Genomic DNA, 15012 nt, shown 5'->3' on the forward strand with positions numbered 1-15012 from the left:
ACTACGTGGATTCTTTCTAAAGGAGAGAGAGTACGAAACCACAACTGATTACTGCCAATATTCAATACAACAGTGGGCTAAAAACAGCCTACGTTCTAGGACTAGATTTTGATGCCAATAACCTCAAATTAAGGACACAGAAAATGGACCTCACCATGTCCCAACTACAGAGTTACGGTGCAGGGGATGTTACACTCTGTGTGTTTATGGTAGGCAAGCACACACAAGAGAAGAGTCAAAGCCTGCCAGGGACTTTACAAGACCACACATGTGTGTATTGTATACACTCAACAGATTCACAGTCCCAACTCACATAGTTCCTCTTTCGGGAATCCACATTTTACCTACCAATGCAATCCAGCAGACACATCAAAGTGATAGGAGAAAAGGGCCAGGAAATGAAAATGGACTGGTAGGCCTGAAAAATACCATCCTCGGGGCTCCTCATGCATATCCCGCTATCTCAGACCTTCATGCCTCCATAAGTGCTACTCCCTGGAGTCCTTCCTTCTCTTTCCCCAGACTTAAAAGTAATCAGCTTGAATATCACCTTCTCCAGGCAGCCTTCCTGGGCTCTCCACTTTGAACAGGATGCCTCATCTGCGTGCATGCCATCGTCATTGCTTCTACTACACTGAACTTGAGTAATGTGCTACTCAACTGACCAGGAGCGAAAAGCTGTTTCCAGAAGTGGGTAGAACACAGTAAGTGCTCAATATTCTGTTGAATGAATGAATAAACTGAAGAAGTTCGGTAAATGAAGGGGAAACACAGGAGCAGTGATGAATACTAATTTGGGTACCTAAAAAATGCCAGGTACTGTGGTAGGCACTTTACTTCTGTTATCTTATTTAATTCTCACAAAAACCTTACTTCAATTTGTTGATGATGAATCCAAGAATCAGAAGAACTAAGTAACTCTTCTATAATTAAACAACCAATAATGAGTGGTGCCTAGATTAAAACTCAACTTTGCCTGACTCCACATGTTTCTTTTTTTTTTTTTTTTCCACGTTTCTTAAATAGGAATGAAACACATGCTTAGTCCCTGTCCCCTCAATTATCCTTAAGTTTCAGGGACAAGACAAAACCCAGGCTGGAAACACTCCCATTTATACTGAGGCCCTTTGTGGATGAAGCTTGTAAGAGCATGTGTTCTCATTAGCACTGCAGCCAACCCCACTTTCCCCTGTTGTCATGGATGCCCACTGCACAGGACTCCAGGGCTGGGTGAAAAGAACTCTTCCATTCTCCCTTTTGCACACACCATGCAATGTCTGCCTCTCTGCATCATATCACATGAATCCTCAGTTCCAGGAAAATCGAATGTGAGTGGCCTAGCATCTGGCTGGCTTGACTTCGAATCCAAATGAGGAAGAGGGAAGCAAAGAATACACTCCTTCCCTCTTCAGAGCCTGCGAGTAGCCTGCTCCCAGGCAGTGTGTGAAGCAGGCCAGCTGGGCAAGTGCCAAAGTAAAGTGGGTTCTCCTGACTAACGAGATTCTAAATCTCGTATGTTTTTGCAAAGGCTGTTTCCCACTCCTTGTTTCCTCTCAGAGTCCCCATGATGTGGAGGATGGCAACTTAGGAAAGAGCCATCTGTATTCCCAAAGAAGCATTATCTGGACACAGGGATCAAGCAGACAAGAAGATGGCTCTGTAAAAATCTCTTTTGGGGAAAGAGCTCCATCACTAGTAAGAGACAGCCGAGGTTGGCTAAGATGGCTGTGTCAGGAACTGCCAAGCAAAACAAGTCTGTTATGGCAGATAATCTACACAGAGCAGATTTGAGAACATGAAGTAAACAATACCGCTCATAACAGTACCACATACAAGTGTTCCAACCTGGTATCAGTTTCTGGCTCAGGAGTAGTGTCTGGTTTACACGAGGAAATGGCTGTCAAAGCAACTTTCTTCCTTCTCTTTAGAGATTCTTGATGAAATCAAAACCCTATGTGAAGAGGAAGCAGGACCTAGCTAGAAAATTTGGGCAACCTGGATCCCAGGAACCTCTGATTGCTGCCATAGGTAACCTTTTCCCACATGCGGCCCTTAATAGCATTGCCACTCAAGTGCCATGGAATGACCCCATCTTCCTAAAGGAATGAGGAATGACAAACTTAAAAAAAGTATTAGAAGGTCTAAAATATAAGAAGTAGAGGAAGTCAGAAAATAGTTGCAAAATACAACACACTAGAATAGTGGTTTCTGCCATAAAGATGAAGTCTAGATAATGTCTGCGGCCAGACCCCAGAGACAGCATATATTCATAAGGCTGTTTTTCCATGAGGTCATAAAACCTGTCCCTGTAGTATACCCTGGGCTCCTGACACAATGTCTGTGAGATCCTTCTCCCCACCTCCTTCAAATTTCTAAGTGCACTGTGACAACATACACTTGGTGTGTCTATGTGTGTGTGCCTTTGAATCTCAGAACAGGCTGCCCATCTCCCAGGAAATATTTTAGGATGAGACACTGAAGGCAAGAGAACAAGAAGGAAAAGTATTTATATATGTAGGAGGCCTCACAGGTTGGAAGCCTTGTTTTAAAAACACCCAACTGAAGCAAACCTAGAGTAATTGGTGATTATATAAATTAAAAGATTCACAAGTCCCATTATTTTCATCCAATTTACATACTTTTTTTTTTTAGCCATATATGGCCACTACTTAAAAATAAGCAAGGGAATTCATACTTACTCTCTCTGACTAAGCCTAAAGGATACACCATCAGTTGACCCTCCAATCGAGAGCTTGGGAGGAACTTACTTTAGGAGCCAACAACACAGTGACCTCATCTGGAAAAAAGTATTTTGAATAATCTGATATATTTCATAGAGCTATTAATCTTACATCTTTCTTGCTCCTACACATTATCCCTGGGGAACAAGAGGACTTCAGGAGTGAACAGGGGCTACAAACACTACGTTACTGCCCCACAGAGTTCTTTAGAAGCAAACAAGCCTGTTTCTGGTGAAGTTCCTCAATCAAGGTCCAAACAGGAAAATGCCAGCTGAAAAGAAAGGTTAGTTTAGGGCAGAGCAGCCAAGGAGTGAGTTCTTTGGAAGGAAAGTCTCTTTGAAACTGCTCTCAGAATATTTGAATATGTTTATGCCAAAACACAGGTCTGGGTGGCCCAGTTGGTTGAGCGTCCGATTCTTGATTTCAGCTCAGGTTTTGATCTCAAGGTTGTGTGTTCAAGCTCTGTGTTTGGCTCTATGCTGGCCATCAAGCCTACTTTTTAAAAAAAATCAAAACAAACACACACCAAAGGTCTGGCGGATATCTCGGGGAGAGGGTTGAAACAAAGATAGGGCAGGGGCAGGGGCCACTTTTCCAGTTTACTTGTTTAATCTTTCAAAACAAACAACAAACGACCACATGTTACTTGAGTGAAGTATTTCAAGAGTCTCCAGGGCACTACTACTACTCACAACCATGCTGGGCCAGCAGTTACCACTCCTTCATAACTCATGTCAAACAGATGCTCTGATGAATAGTGAATTCATTCAATGCTGAAACCAGACAGCTGGAATGCTTGGGAAAAGACGAGAGGAAGTACCATAACCCCCACTGGGTAGCAGTGAAATCAAATTAGAAAATCAAATAAAGTACACTGCATGGTCCACACTAAACATTCAAGGGATGGTGTTATCATGCTCATTATTACCAGCACCAGATGATCTAACTTTTTCCCCTCAGCCCTTCTCAACCTTCCATGAAGAGGGGTGGAGAGGGGGACACACATGGAGAAGGCAACAAGTATTCCACTGCAAAATTTCAGCTAGTACAAATGTTCTTTTATAAAAAGACACAGTAGTCTAGTTATCTGGAAACTTCTGTGAAATTTGTTATATTACCAGTAACTGGGTTTTTCAGTAGCAGGTCAGCTTGGCACTAAAAAACAACTGAAAAGTGCTCTAGGATATACCCAGAGAAGATGCTGGCTTCTGGCGTTTAGAGTTTTTATATAACTAGGTGGTTGGGATTTCTGAAAACACTGAGTGAAAAGTTAAAAAATGATTGTTACGCACCTAGTGATCACTACATACCGTTTGTCAATAAAAGGAACCAAGGAACTGGAGCTCCTTGGAGAACTGGGGCAGGGAAAGCATCAGATGAGCGTGACTGTCTCTTATGCTGCAAAAACTAAGGAAATACTCAAATTTTGATAGAAATACATTGTAAGATCATAGAAATAGCTCACCTCACAGTTAACAGTAAAACACTAGATGCTTTCCCTCTAAGATCCAGAATAAGGCAAAGATGTCTACTCATTTCTATTCGACATTGCTCTAGAAATTCTCACCTGTGTAATGAGGCAAGAAAAAGAAGTTAAATGCATGTAGATTGCAAAGGAAGAAGTAAAACTATACTTATTTGCAGGAGACATCATCTTGTACATAGAAAATCCTAAGAAATCTACAAAAAAAACTATTAAAATAAGCAAGTTTAGTAAAATTATACAAGATCAATATACAAAAATGGATTTTTTCTCTACACTAATGAGTAAAAAATGAAATAAAAGAAACAATTCCCTTCACAATAGCATCAAAAAGAATAAAATACCTAAGAATAAACTTAAAAGAAGTACACCAAAAACTATAAAACACTCCCAAAAGAAATTAAAAAGTTACATAAATGGAGGGATATAACATGTTTATGAATTGGAAGACTCAATATTATTAAGATGGCAATTCTTCCCAAACTGATCTATTGAGTAAATGCAACTTCTTTTTTAAAGATTTTATTTTTTTAATTTTTATTTATTTATGATAGTCACAGAGAGAGAGAGAGAGAGGCAGAGACACAGGCAGAGGGAGAAGCAGGCTCCATGCACCGGGAGCCCGACGTGGGATTCGATCCCGGGTCTCCAGGATCGAGCCCTGGGCCAAAGGCAGGAGCCAAACCGCTGAGCCACCCAGGGATCCCAGTAAATGCAACTTCTATCAAAATCTCAGCAGGCTCTTCTGATCCTACAACTTATATGGAAATAGAAAAGATCGAGAACAGCCAAAAACAACTTTGAAAAAAAAAAAAAAAAACAACAACCTTGAACTTATACTACCTGATTACAATAATCAAGATAAGGTAGTATTGACATAAGAATAGATATACATATAGATAGATAGATAGATAGATAGAGATAAATATATATTTATCTATTTAACCAAATAGAGTCTAGAAAGAAACCCTTACATTTATGGTCAATTAATTCTCAATAAAGTTGCCTATGTAAGGATAACCTTTAACAAATGATGTTAGAACAAGTGGATATCCATGTACAAAAAAAATGAATTCAGACTCTTACCTTACACCATAAACTAACTCAAAATGGATAAGAGAGCTAAGCATAAGACTAAAACTATGAAACTTGTGGCAGAAACATAGGAGAAAATGTTTATGATCTTGGGCGATGGAAAAATTTTAAGAGAAAATGTGGTAACCGTCCAGCTGTTAACTGGATTATATCACAATGAAGAATTTAGAAAAACACAATTGAGAGAATAAAAAGAAAAATGGGAGAAAATATTTGCAATTATAAAGGACTTATATCTAGAATATGCTAAGAATTCTCACAACTCAATAAGATGAAAACAAACCCAATTTAAAAAAATTTTTAAATAGGCAATGTGAGGGATGCCTGGGTGGCTCAGCGGTTAAAGCATCTGCCTTTGGCTCAGGTCGTGATCCTGGAGACCCGGGATCGAGTCCCACATCGGGCTCCCTGCATGGAGCCTGCTTCTCCCTCTGCCTCCGTCTCTGCATCTCTCTGTGTCTCTCATGAATAAATAAATAAAATCTTTAAAAAAAAAAAAAAAGGCAATGTGACTAATAAGCACATGAAAAGATGATCAATACCATTAGTCATTAGGGAAATGACAAAACCACAGGAAGATACTACTACACATCCACTAGGATGGTTATAATCAAATGGATAATAGTAAGTGTTGACCAGAGATGGAGAAATTGGAACTTTCATACATTAGTGATGGGAATGTAAGATGATACAGCTACTCTGAAAAACAGATTGGCAGTTTCTTCAAAACTATAATATATGATGACCCAGCACTTCTACTCCTAAGTATCTACCAAAGAGAAATTAAAGCATTATGTCTAAACACTTACACACAAATATTTATACCAGCATTTCTCTTAATAGGCAAAAACTAGGGATAATCTGATGTCTATCAACTGGTAAAGGAATAAACAAAATATGATATATCCATATAATGCAATTCTGCTCAGCAATAAAAGGCAACAACCTGGATTAACCTCAAAAACATTCTGCTAAGAAAAAGAAGCCAGACATGAAAGACTATTCTGTAGGATTCCATAATTCCATTTTTATAAAATTTCTAAAAAAGACAAAATTATAGATAGAAAGTAGATCAGTGCTTGCCTGAGGCTGAGGGCAGGAACAAGGAATGACTATAAGTGGGGACGAGGGAACTTTACGGGGTGATGAAAGTGCTCTAAAACCAGATGGTGATGGTTGTACAAATGTACAAACTTACTAAAACCGATCAAATTCTACTTTTATAGTGAATGAATCAATTGTATGGTATGTAAATTATACCTCAGTAAAGCCATTAAAAGTGGAAGGGAAAAAAAGGACAGAGGAGCCAGCTTAAAAGAGGCTCCTTCTAACCAAATCTGGGACAACCTGAGCAGCAAAAGAAATGAGTATCAGACTATGTAAAACAAGAATCCATGAATCCATAGTGATACAAATAAAGAAAAGGATGAATGAATAAATGGGGGAGAAGTAACAACACTCCCTTACAACAGAATTCCAACTGTTAAGAATAGAAAATCACCACTGGCCACCACCCTGGTAATAACTGCTTCTGGGTGAAAGTATATTGGAAAATGGGATAATTATATTGTCTCAAAATATCTCTCCACAAGATATTTGTTAATTATGAAGGGAAAAAAAAAAACAGAACTTGGGGCGCCTGGGTGGCACAGACAGTTGAGCCTCCGACTCTTGGTGATGCTTCAAATCATGATCTCAGGTTTGTGAGATCAAGCCCCACATCGGTTCCACACTCAGCTCAGAGTCTCCTTAGTTTCTCTCTCTCTCTTCCCCTCCCTGCCACGCATGTGCATGCTCTCTCTCAAAAAACAACAACAAAAAAAAAAAAACAAAAAAACCCATAACTTTACAGTAGAAAAATCAGGCAGACGCTGCCATAATCAAGTGATCTAAGTTCCCATCATCAGTAAGAGCACAAATTGGCATTATGCACCTCATTATGACTCACTGAAGGACACACCATCACATCTGTGATTCCCTGACCTAAATGCACCATCTGAATACAGGGAAATATCAGACAAGACCAAATCAAAGGTCATTCTACAGAATAACTGGTCTGAACTCTTCAACTGTGTCAAGCTCATGAAAGACAGAGGCTGAGGAACTATTCCACTTAAAGGAGACAAAAAAGGACAACCAAGTCCAATGTGTGCTCCTAAAACAAAGGACAGTGACAGGACCATTGACCATATCTGAATAAGGCAGATCTAGCAATAACATTATAGTTACGGTATTAATTTCCTGATTTTGATGAATATACTGTGGCAATTTAAGAGGATATATTTGGTTTGGGAAACATTTAGGGGGTTTTTAGGAAATATTCAGATGTAAAGAGGTTTTGTGCCTGCAACTTACTGTCAAATACTTCAAAAAAACAATTCATGGTTCATTCATGAATAAAAAAGCAAGGGTGGTAAAATATCAACATTTGATAAATGTGGGTAAAAAGTAAATAGGAATTTTTTTGTACTGTTTTTTGCAGCTTTTTTTGCAAGTCTGAAATTTCAAAATAAGAAAGTTAAAAAAAAATTACTACTACTTAAAGAGGAGTTTTGTTTTCCTCAGGCCAAGAGGCAGGCAGCATACAGTCACCTTCAACTCTTCTGCGGAAGTGAACTGGGAGGAATGGATTTTACCAGGGAATGATTCCAGCCAATGAAGCAAGACCTACTCCTTGCTCCATTACCTGAAGGAGGCTTGACTGGGGATCCATCTGTCATCACTAAGGTATAAGAACAAAGGTCACATGCCTTGTGAAGGGCCTCCCCAGAACATAAGTCTTTTCAGTGTAGCTACCTTTATATGAACCAGCCACCCAGCATACTCTGCTCTCATGTGTGAGTGAATTTGCAAACTTCGGCTTAAGGGGAGTTCGAAGAAGAAGGCAAATACCAGAGACTGGCAGATACAGTTCAACACACTTTATCTGGAGCCCATCAACACAGAATCTCGGGGGATGTCTCCAATTTTTAGGGGAGAAATGCTGTTTAAACCTGATTCTATGTGAAAAGCTCCCTTGCCCAACAAAACACTACCTTGTGTTGACTTCAACCTAGAAAGCAGTTGCTGCCAGCACCAGCTGAGAAACAGGAACCTAGAGGCTGAGCTAAGGACTGGCTAGAGAAAGGGATCATGGTGACAATATGGGAAACTCAAGGTTTTCTATGATTCCTGTTATTCGAGAAGGGAACATGCTTTCTCTTCATCTCCCTGAAATTAGATGGCAATGTCAAATTTTAATAAAGTCACGCTAAGGACAAAAGGAGCAGGGCCGAGATAAGAATGCATCAGTCATATTCCTCACTTAATTGATTCACTTTTAGAGCCAAGGTTAATCCTTGTAGAGTCAGGGGCAGTAAATAAGCTGCAATTGCACAAAAAGACTTCAGTAAAGACAAAACAAAACAAAACAAAACAACATACAAGCAGAAGGGGCTAAGTCCCTGGGATAGGTGTTCATGCAACACCAAAACTCCCAGCATGCCCTGGGTAATGATTTCACCCTGACCTCAGATCTTCATTCCTACTCACTCAATCCAACAAGAAGTCTTTCTAGCTTCAAATACACGTCCCTGGAGCCATCTATTCTCCATTTCCACCGTTATTACCTTAGTCCATACTATTATTATCACCTCTCACTGCTGGTTTCCCTGAACTCTTACGCCTTCTTTATATTCAATTCTCTAGACTGTGGTGGAGACGCTCTTTTTAAAATGTAGCTTAGGGATGCCTGGGTGGCTCAGGGGTTGAGCGTCTGCCTTTGGCTCAGGTCATGATCCTGGGGTTCTGGGATTGAGTCCCACATCGGGCATGGAGCCTGCTTCTCCCTCTGCCTATGTCTCTGCCTCTGTCTCTCATGAATAAATAAATAAAATCTTTAAAAAAAAAATGTAGCTTAGGGATCCCTGGGTGGCACAGCGGTTTAGCGCCTGCCTTTAGCCCAGGGCGCAATCCTGGAGACCTGGGATCGAATCCCACGTCGGGCTCCCTGCATGAAGCCTGCTTCTCCCTCTGCCTGTGTCTCTGCCTCTCTCTCTCTCTCTCTCTATCATGAATAAATAAATTAATTAATTTTTTAAAAATGTAGCTTAAAGCCATCTGGTGGCTCCAAGGCCTACGTGATCTGACTCCTATCTCTCTGACCTTATGCAAGCCACTCTCTTCCCTCAGCAAGGCATGTTCCCACCTGCGTTCCCAGGGGCTTTGTTGTTCCTTCTGAAACACTCAGATCTCCCAATGGCCAGCCCAGTTCCCTCAGCATTCAGCAAACATCACCACCTCAAAGAACCTGTCTACACTAATACTGTACCACCCCCAATCATTCCCTATCACATTACCTTATTCTAATATGTTTCATTCTTCAACTAGCTGAAATTATTGTGTATTAGTATTTCCTTATAACTGCCTAAAGAAACAGTGGACGAATAAATACGAACTGATATTTTTTTAAAAAGGTGACCAATGGAGTATGAGACTTACTTATGTATACCTTGTCTATCATTTTCATTTCAGGCTGTATAAATGAATCACCTAGTCAAAAACGCTGTTCATTATTGTTACAATAAAAACTTTAATTATTTATACATTCCTTTGTTATTTGTTTGTGTTCTCTTCCAGAATGAAAGCTCTTTGAGAACTGGGGCCTTGTTTACACAGTCTGTGCCCAGCCCTGGAAATGTAATCGGTGCTCATTAAATATTTGCTGAATACACAAATGCATCTACAACAGCTAAAACCAGCGCAGCCACAGTGAGCCCTCTTCCGATTAAATAGGTGCTCATCTCCTACCAACCATCTCCTTGTTGCTACTTTACACAGTGCAGGAACTTGGCCACAGCCACACCCAGGTCCTTTAGGGGTGCCTTTTCCTTCCCATGAAGCCCTCTCCAAAGTCCTCCTCAACTTCTGTTTTATCCTCCCTCTCACATCCAACTAATCTGCCCTTGCTATTTCAACCATTACCTGCAGAAGAGCCACTCTTCAGACCTGACCTCTCTCAAGCTTCACGTCCCGGTCACCAATTGTCTGTTCCACCTTTCCCACATGCATATCCAACCACTTCAAGCTTGCCACACTAGCTCTGCACTCCTGACCTTCAATTTTTTTTTAGTGGAACCTTCTTTCTCTCAGTTACCTAAGAGGAACACTGAAGTCACTCTTCTTCCTTTCCCTTATTCTCCAAAGCCATACAAAGTCATTAAACTTGAGAGATTCTTTCTTCTGAGCATGCTTCCTCCATTTACTTCCCCCGCCCCCTTGGCAGAGTTGGACCATTGCAGTAACATCCAGACTGAGGTGTTTCTGGGGTATGCCCTTCCGAAGTCCATCCTGTAAGCAGCATCCAGATTAACTCTGCTTTATTTTTCACTTAATCAGGTTATTCCCCTTTCAGAAATTTCCCAGGGGTCCTCACTAAGTGTCACAGTAGCCCACCAATCACCTGGATCAGAATAGCATGGGGTGCTGGGGCGAACTGGTTGACTCAGTCAGTAGCGTGTGTGACTCTTGATCTCAGGGTCATGAGTTCATGCCCCACACTGGGTGTGGAGCCTACTCATAAATAAATAAATAAATAAACAAACAAACAGGGCAAACAAACATGAGGTACAGATTCCTGAGCCCCATCCCATCTTCAGAGTGGATTCAGCGGGCTGTGGTGGGGCCAGGAACTTGCATTCTTAACAAGCATTCCAGATGATTCTCACATGAGTCAATAAATAAAATCCAGATTTCTTAGTTTGGGCTGGAAGGCTTATTCCCATCTCCCTCTACCTTAAACTCTGCCCTATGAACTCTTCTGGTCTTAACACTAAACTCTTGGAATAAACCTTTTAAACTTGCCTGTAGGCCTTTACTCCATTAAGCCTCTTCCTTCTGAATCCTCATATTTCATTTACCTTTTCCAGGTAAAACTCCAGGTTCCAGCTCAAGCCCACCCTCTCCATGAATAATATCTCTTGCTTCTTTATCCCTCTAACTTGATACTTTACAAAGGCTACTCTTACCACTGTTTTCTTCTCCCACAGGCTACGCCTCATAAGCTCCACGATGGTTTCCACAGGGAACCCCTGTGTACCTACATTATTCAGGTGTGTATCTACACTATAAAGCTAATCTGGTAGAAGAAGAAAGACCCCTACCCTAGTAGGGCCTCCTCCCCAAACAACTTCAGGACACTCGGTCCCTACTAGAACAAAGTTTCAAAAACAACTGGCTTGGGGTGATGGATATGTTCCATGTCAGTTATACCTCCACAAAGCTGTTAAAACAAAACAAAACAAAAAACTGACTAAAGGATAAGAAAGAAGGATAAAGACATGCAGAGCATTCTAAAGATAAAATGGACTGAAACATCCCTTTCTATCTACATACCTGGCTCAGCCCAATCCCTACCCCCTCCAAGCACCTGCCTGACCAAGTGCAGGACTCTTGCAGTAGAATCCTGACCGCCATCCCTGGCTACAGCCTCTGCATCTGGCGTCAGGGATCACACCGACCTGCTTTGTCATCTTCATATAGCTCTCGGAAACTGCCTCTCTCATTCTGCCTTCCACTCTTTGAGATGTAATTTTGCCTCAAGTTTCTTCCTTAGTCGAGAGTGAATGATGAGCAGCCTATGCTAGAAAATCTATGGCTGTTGTTTCAAACTGTCAAGTCTCTCTAGAGGCCCGGTCCAGACCAACTTGGATGATGTACCTATTTCTACAGAAAGCAATTATTCATTACCTACTGATTAAATCACTCTCTTATATCACAGCAGTGGTGTGTGGCTCCTGGGATCTGCAGTTTCCTTTTTCTCCTCCACCTAGGTGTTTCCCTAGGTCACCAGGGGAACTCAGGACATCAGAAATGGTTCAGAGTCTACAATTGGAAAGAGCTCTAATGGGATCGTTTTAATTGCTCAGGAGTTATTTTAGAAGACAGAACTGACTTACCTGGGACCAAACAGAATGGGGAGGAATGTAGGAATCAGACTCGTTTTCTCTTATGAGCTAAATCCCTAGCTATGTCTCCCTTAAAAAAAAAAAAAAGTTGGAGGGGCAATGGAACTTCTAGAAGGCTTACTGAGAAAGGAAGGCCACTACCCCAGTCCTATGAGAAGGGAGGGGCAGTACTGCAAGTTAAGATAGCTAGTTTCCGTAGGACCCTGGAGTCCCGGGATTGAGTTCTGCATCGGGCTCCTTGTATGGAGCCTGCTTCTCCCTCTGCCTGTGTCTCTGCCTCTCTCTCTCTCTCTCTCTCTCTCTCGCTCTGTCTCTCTCATGAATAAATGAATAAAATCTTTAAAAAAACAACAAAAAACTATTTTCCTATCAAAATTCAGATATGATTTGCCTTTTTAATTGTGCTAGCCTTCCCACTGATGGTACAAAAGCAATGGTGGGCCAGACTGTTGGTGCTGGTGGACCAAGTTGGATCCTTTACCCCCACATGCTTCCTCACTACACAGCAAAAGAATAGCAGCTTCACTCAAGAATGTCCTTGATGACACAGTAAAAAATCATACTAAATCTCAATTCCGGAGTGCATCTTTTTAATAATGTGACAAAACAAGCAGCACGTGTCAAACAAACACTTCTGTGACATCCAGAAGGTGGTGGCTATCTCTAAGGAAAGCAGTGTGTTTGTATTGCAAAATTTTTCTGTGGAACACCGTGTTCACTTGAAAGAATAAATGACACAAAAGTGATGGGTTATTCAGACTTTGGCATTTGGCAAACATTTTCTAGAAAATAAAGTGAGTCTGTCAATTCAAGAAAAACAACTGACAGTACTTGTTGCCAAAGATAAAACTTCAGCTTCCAAGAGAAAATCAGAATTTGGGCAAAACTGTATGCCACCATGAGCTTGACAGCTTCCCCAAATTTAACCATTTTTCTGGTGAAAGTGTGGTGGTGATAATGTGAATGATTTTTTTCATATTGTTAATAAAATGTGGCAACATTTGGAAGAGCTGCATAACTCAGTGAAACCAGTGTTTTCCAGATACCTATCACAATGTTACAGAATCAGGTCTGGGTAAAAGGCTGAGTGGAAAACAAGCAAAAACAAACAAAAAAACAAACAAAAAAACAAAAACCAAAAAAAAAAAAAAGAAAAAAAAAAAAAACAGTCAAAATGAGAGACAGACCAATGGATTTTAGCATAACAAAATGTGAATAGTTCATTTCAGATTCCACATTGCGATAACCTTCATAAAACCATCCCTTAACTTTTGTGTAATACCAAAGAATACCCATAATTATCTGGAAGGCTATTAAAAATACTCCTCTCTTTCCAACTAAATGTCTGTGAGGCTGGATTTACTTAATAATTCAATCAAAACAACACATTACAATTGACTGAACACAGAAAGAGATATGAATATCCAGCTGTCTTCTATTAAGCCAGACATTAAAGAGATTTGCAAAAACAATGCCTCTTCTCACTGATTTCTTTGAAACAGTATCATTTTTCATTTTAAAAATTCTGCTTCTGGGGGTGCCTGGATGGCTCAGTCAGTCGAGTGTCGACTCATGATTTCAGCTCAGGTCATGATCTCCAGGTCATGAGATGAAGCCCCACATCAGGCTCTGTACTCCACGTGTACTCTGCTTGTCCCTCTCCCTCTGCTCCTCCCCACTGCTAGCGAGCTCTCAAATAAATAAATAAATAAATAAATAAATAAATAAATAAATAAATCTGAAAATATAAAATAAAAATTCTGCTTACGATAACATAATGTATTTATTATTTCTAAATGAATTAATATTTTTATTTCAAAAATGGTAAATGCAAAGATTACATATCCCACATTAAAAAATATATTGAAGATCCTGAAGAGGTTTTAAAGTGCATAAAGGAGTCCTAAAAGCAATAAGGCTGAGTACCTTTGGTCTAAAATACCATTGCCTGTCTAGAACATCCATGAGGGCTCCTAAGGACAAAGTTCTATGTATTTCAGGGCCCAAGAGATTAGCAATCCCCATATTTTTTTCAAAATGCCTGATCTAGTTTCCCAGTTCTGCCAGAGGAAAAGGGTAAGAAATTCAGGACATTTAAGAAAATTTTTCTCAGGGTGCTTGGGTGGCTCAGTGGTTGAGCCTCTGCCTTAGGTTCTGGGCATGATCCCGGGGTCCTGGGAGCAAGTTCTGCATTAGGCTCCTTGCAGGGAGTCTGCTTCTCCCTCTGCCTATGTCTCTGCCTCTCTCTCTGTGTTGTCACTCATGAACAAATAAAATCTTAAAAAAAAAAAAGAAAGAAAGAAAATAAAATTTTTCTCTGCATTTCATGGACAGATCAAAGTACCTAATCTTGTGCTAAAATCCAGGGAGCCTACAAGACAACTCAAGGTCACAAAGCAATCTAGTGGAGAAGCTAAACTCAACTCCAGATCATGAGTGTAAGATCCTGAAGTTAAAACTTCATTCAGATGCAGCTCTTTAGCAAGTGCCTTTTCATTTATACTCATTTTTGTATTTGGTTATAAATTCTGTCTCCTTCTTTTATCCCTTTTCCTCTTCTTACTCTCTCAATGTTGGTGTTCCTAGGAGTTCAGTCTTCTCATTTTGCTTGGCACATGAGTAAGTGCTCAATAAACTCTCCTAGAGCAAGCTCTTCCATCCCATGACCTCAACCACCTCCTCCATTCTCAACTTTTTATCATCACCCAGACCTACAGAATGACCTCCTAGGCCTCTCTAACCTGGATGT

At 40.4% G+C, this 15012-nt stretch overlaps 1 protein-coding gene across 2 annotated transcripts in view; it reads right to left on the reverse strand.

Annotated features, from left to right (window-relative positions):
• TTLL4 (tubulin tyrosine ligase like 4) overlaps window positions 1-15012 on the reverse strand; it is a 36416-nt gene that overhangs the window by 18669 nt on the left and 2735 nt on the right. The window contains exon 1 of one of the 2 annotated variants that reach the window (XM_072813344.1): window positions 2700-2797. The exons of the other annotated variant lie outside the window; for it this stretch is intronic. The gene's annotated coding sequence lies outside the window, so the exon portion shown is untranslated. Of the gene's footprint in view, window positions 1-2699; window positions 2798-15012 lie in introns of those variants that run through there. 2 annotated transcript variants of the gene reach the window in all.

This window comes from Canis lupus, chromosome 36, assembly GCF_048164855.1.
Source record: "Canis lupus baileyi chromosome 36, mCanLup2.hap1, whole genome shotgun sequence".
Classification (NCBI taxonomy): Eukaryota; Metazoa; Chordata; class Mammalia; order Carnivora; family Canidae; genus Canis; species Canis lupus.